Source organism: Carex rostrata, chromosome 6, assembly GCF_964058835.1.
Source record: "Carex rostrata chromosome 6, lpCarRost1.2, whole genome shotgun sequence".
Classification (NCBI taxonomy): Eukaryota; Viridiplantae; Streptophyta; class Magnoliopsida; order Poales; family Cyperaceae; genus Carex; species Carex rostrata.
In genome coordinates, this window is record NC_135923.1 from 12,982,485 (window position 1) to 12,988,077 (window position 5,593).

Below are 5,593 nucleotides of genomic sequence, written 5' to 3' on the forward strand. Positions count from 1 at the left end.
TCTGCTGCCGCCGGTACCTTCGCATTCGGTGCTGGGCCTTCCACCTTCCAGACTGGACCATCCACTTCCACAGCTGGTCCCACTCATGAGCCCACCATGCACGAGATGTACGCCCTCATCACCTCCATGCAGGCCACCCAGCTCTCCATTCAGGCCTCGCAGCTGGCCATCCAGGAGACTCAGTCGAGCTTGCTAGCGTCTCAGCTCGCCATACAGGAGACACAGTCTGCTCAGGGGGACGCTATTTTTGACATTCAGACTGACGTGGCTCAGCAGCGCCAGAGTATTCAGAGTATGGAGCTACAGATGACTGGCTGGCGATTCTTCATGGACCACGGCCACTGGCTTGACCTCGCACCCCCCTAGACTTCTCAGGTTCGCTTTCTTTTACCCGAGCTTTTACATTTCCTTTATCTTTATGTCTTGAAGCATTGAGGACAATGCTCAGGATAAGCTTGGGGGGGAGACATTTGCATGTAGGACATGTTTACTTTATCGTTATTTTACTTGCATTTTTTTCGTATTTTCTTGCATTGTTAGGTGAAAATTTGCGTGAACTGTTAGAATTAAGAGTTACTTTGAAACATTTTTAGTTGTAATTAGGATAGCCCTGAATGAATTGGAACTAACCCATGATTGGTTGTTGAACTGCTTAGGTTGAGATGTTTTTAATGATTGAAAAGATGAAAAAATTTAGGATTGCATCGAACAAAATTATTTGAATAAACTGAACTGTGCCTTTAGGAATTGAGATTTTCAATTAAGAAAGTTTGGAATATCTGTTCGTATGAATGAATACCAATGGATGTGTGTATTCATGGTATGAAAAAAAAAAAAAAAAAAAAAAAAAAAAAAGATGATGAAAAGAGGAGCAATAAGCGAGTATTGGCAATAAGTCTGATTCAAAATGAATTAGGCGCCTTTGAGCTCGCCTCCCAACCTAGGAAATTAGAAAAATGAATAAAAATAATTTTGCTTGTACCAACACACGTCGTTCGCAATTTTCTTACCCAAGTTTGTTTCAAGCTTGGGGGAAGTTAAAAATCACCACGAATAAAAGCATAGACTCGGTAAAAGAATAAAATTATTTCGATCAAACCTAATTATATAGTCTTTACAATCATTAGAAGCATCTCAAAATATGAAGTCCAATTGACCAATTGGTGGAGTGAATTAAGATTTATAAAGAAATGTCCAAATTACAACTGAAATGATTCTAGAAATTCTTGACTATAGCAGATTCACGTAAGTTTTCACAATTAGATTTGTAATAGCATTTAGGTTTAGTTGTCTAACCTCAAACCCAGGTTTGAATCTTTTTGCTTGAGGACAAGCAAAGGTTTAGCTTGGGGGAATTTGATACCTCGCATATTTAGCCTATATTTGACTTGATTTCATACCAAATTCACATTCTAAATTGTCAAAATCATGTGCATTTCATTGATATATCCTTAGAATTTGGTACTGCTGAGAGTTTGTTTGTTTTCTGCAGGATTGAAGCAAAATAAACGAAGAAACGGTGTTTTTGGACTCTCTGGTACGGCCCTTACCAGGCTTGGTACGGCCCTTACCAGGTTTGGTACGACCCTTACCAGACTTAGCTGATCCAGCCTCCCTCCCATCTTGTACGGCCTAGCCGTACCACTTTGGTACGGGCCGTACATAGATGCCGCCTGACAGAATTCAAATCTTGGCAGAGGCTATTTAAAGCGAGGGATCTCTCCATTTTCGGGGATTCCATTCCATTCCAGATTGAGAGCTCAGAGAAAGAGAGAAAGAGAGCAAAGGAGCAAGGAGAGAAGAAGAAGGAAGAGGAAGAGGCGAAAATCGACGGATCAACCTCTTCTCCACTCCCGATCTTCGATCTAGTTCTATCATGCCTCTCTTTATCTCTTTATTTGTATTTCTGGACAGATCTATGACTTGTGAGTAGTAGATTATTGTTTCTAGGGTTTGTAGATGGATTTTCTTGATTTGTGTTGCTTTTCTTGATTTGGATCTTGTTTGAACTCTTTTGATTGAATTGATTGTGTATTTGCTTGTCTTGATTGCTTTGTCTTGCTGTGATTGCATGTGGTGTGCCTATAGTGGTAGATCAACCCTAACAAGGTCATGTGACCATTGCTTTCTCTCAACCAAACCAATCCCTTTAGGTAGACTTGTTCGAATTGAAGCCGAAAGGTTGAATTCTCCCCTAATTGACAGATTAGAGGATACCTTAGATCTCCAATCAATCAACTATAGGATCTGGACCAAAACACGAGAGTTGAGGTTTAGAAACCCTAGAAGGTGAAGAATTGACTCCAAAACCTAGATCTTGAACCAACAAACGAGAGTTGAGGTTTAGGAACCTTAGGTATGGTCAATTGAACCTTTCTCAAGAGTTTAATACAAGGTACCAGCAAGAAATGCATCAACTCGAACTTGTAAGCTCTGTTCTGGTAAATCAGTACGGGTCTTACAAGAGTGGTGCGGCCTACCCGTACCAAGCCCCACTCAGCTTGGTCGGACCAGGTTGGTGCGGCCTAGCCGTACCAACTTGGTAAGACCCGTACCACTAGAGGCAAATCAGAGATGAAGTCTGAAACCCTTGAAACATCTTTTATCCTAAATCAAAACACAGTTTATACTTTTCCTTGCACAGTTACTATTTTATTGCATTGTTTGATTGCTTGAGTTGATTATTTAGGAAGATTAAGTACCAAAACTCCCTCTTTCTCACTTCTAGTTTTTAGTCGAGATAAGTAGATTCTAGATAAAGAAACCGTCCCTGTGGATCGATACCCGATTATACTCCTCGATAGGGTTGTGCACTTGCAACCCTAATCGGAAGGTGTAACCGCGGTTTTAAAAGGTACGCTCCTAAGCGTACCGAAACTTGCGTTGCGCTTTCACGCGAACAGTGGATCCAGTGGATTAACCATTGGCTCCAAAGTTCCCAATCTTACCTTAATATTAATGGAGAACTGACAGAATATTTTTACTGTAAACGGGGAGTTAGATAGGGTGATCCCCTCTCCCCTTTTCTTTATATTTTGGCTGCTGACACACTTAGCAAAATCTTTTCAAAGGGTAGACTAGCTAATGTTATTACAAGATTAGGACCTCCATGTGTAGATAGTCGGGCAATTACTAATTGCCATTATGCAGATGACACAATTTTGTTCGTGGCAGCCCATGAACATAATGTGGAAGCTGCACGGTGGGCCATGTTGGCCTTTGAATCATTGTCTGGCATTAAAGTTAATTATGATAAAACTGAAATGTATGATCTTAATGTAGATAGGACATTAGCTCTTGATCAAATCTTTAAATGCTCTTGGGGAGCATTCCCAATTAAATACTTAGGTTTACGATTACATTATAAAAAAACTCCAAATATCTGATTGGGCATTTTTAGTTGATAAAATAAAGAGTAAACTACAACTGTGGAAAAGCAATATGTTATCAATAGGAGGTCGATTAACTCTAGTTAACTCAGTCATTTTTGCAGTGCCTTTGTATGCATTGTCTGTTTATAAAATCCCCTTAACAATCATCAAGTTAATTGACAAAGTTAGAAGAAGATTCCTCTGGCAAGGCAACTCAAAAAAGAAAAAATACATTCTAATAGACTGGTATACATCTCGATTAGCAAAAGCCTTTGGAGGTTTAGGAATTCTAGATCTTAGATAAATGAACATCTCTCTCTTGCTCAAATGGTGGTGGAAACTTAAAAATAATGAGTATCTTAGTCCTTGGAAAACTCTTTTACTTCATAAATACATGTTGAATCATTCTCCTTACATATCTCCTTTCTGGTCTACCTTGCTCAAACTTAGTCATATAGGAGATTTTAGCACCTCATATACTCCAGGTGTCCATACCCAACTTAGATTTTGGTTAGATTAGTGGTTCCATAATTGTACTCTTGATGTTAAATACTATTCCCTATTCTCTAAATGTACAAATTGTTGTTCTAGCAATAATCTTTTTAGTCTATTTGACTAATTTGCAAAAACATACAACTATTGAATTTTACGATTTCTTCTATTTTAGAATTATGCAGGTTTAAGTCAAATGGAATTGCAATATGGAATACTTGAACTGAAGAAATCATGAAGACTTATCAAGAATGTAAATTGTAAAATCTAAACTTGGTAAAGTGCTTTTGATGTTGTTTCAACAGGATAAAAACGTTGGTAACGTTTGTAAAACGTTATAACGATTATACCTTAAGAAAACGCTGTGAAACAACTTGATCAAAGGCAAAGGAATCAAAAAAATATGCTGTAACGTTTTAAAAAGTTACAACATTTTCTGTAACGTTTTAAAAATTATGCTGTAATGTTTTAAAAAGTTACAACGTTTTCTGTAACGTTTTAGAAATTGTGCTGTAACGTTTTAAAAAGTTATAACGTTTTCTGTAACGTTTTAATTAAATTCAGCCTTCAAACAATTCCTATTTTTTATCAAGATTTTACATAACAAAACGTTATGTAACATTTTACAACCGTTGTAACGTTTTGGATCGATTAGCTGAGCTGTCAGAAAATTGAAAACCTAAAATCGCATTATAAGATAAAACGTTGTAACGTTTTAGCTCAATTTGCTCTTTCTGGAGCTGTCTCTATAAATAGAGCAGTGGGGTCTCTTCCCCACTGAACCTAGCCGTCCCTAAACTTCAAAAGAGGCGATTTTCTGAGAGCTTGGTTCCACCATTGTTGATTGAGCTTAAAACTTCAATATCTCTCAATCAATTTCAAACAACCTCAAACCCACTTCACTAATCTCTAATTAGATTAGGTTAGAGTGGTCTATTGAGTGTTTCTCTTGTTCTTGAGTAGCTTGTGTGACTTCCCTTGTTTGTAAGGGCTCGCCGGCTCAAACCTCGAGTTGCTCGTGTGACTTCCCTTGGTTGTAAGGGCTCGCCGGCGCTCATCTCTCGTTGGCCGTGACTTCCCATTTTGTAAGGGCTCACGGTTCACAATTGTAATCCTTTCATATTGGGTAATAGAAAGGCGCACCTAGAAAGAGGTTGCGACGCCCCGGAGACGTAGGCCTTTGTTTTGCCGAACTCCGTTAACATCCCGCGTGTCAAATTTCTCTAAACTCTTCTCTTTACTTTCAATTGCAATTTAATTTCAGTTTTTGAGCAATTAGAGGTGCCCCTAAGTGCAACACAAATAAGGACATCCTTTTAGCTGATGTGATAAATTCTCAAGGCCAATGTGTAAAATTTAGGATAGACTTAGTAGGGGTAGATTTTCAGGAGTGGGTGGATATTCTGTTCCTCATCAGCTCAACCTCTTTCACTTCGGACTGTGGTAAGATAGAATGGAAATGGGAGAGCTCAGAGAAGTTTTCAACTCACTCTATTTATACAATTCTTAATTTTGGAGGGGTTCAACCTATAAATTCTATGCTATGGTGGAAACTACTAATTCCTCCTAAGATTAGGATCTTTATGTGGCTAGTTTCTCACAATACTATATTAACTAAAGACAACTTGATCAAGAAAGGGTGGACTGGTAACACTCAATGCCAATTTTGCTGTCACCAAGAGTCAGTAGATCATTTGTTTTCACTGTGTCCTTTAGCACAACAAGTTTGG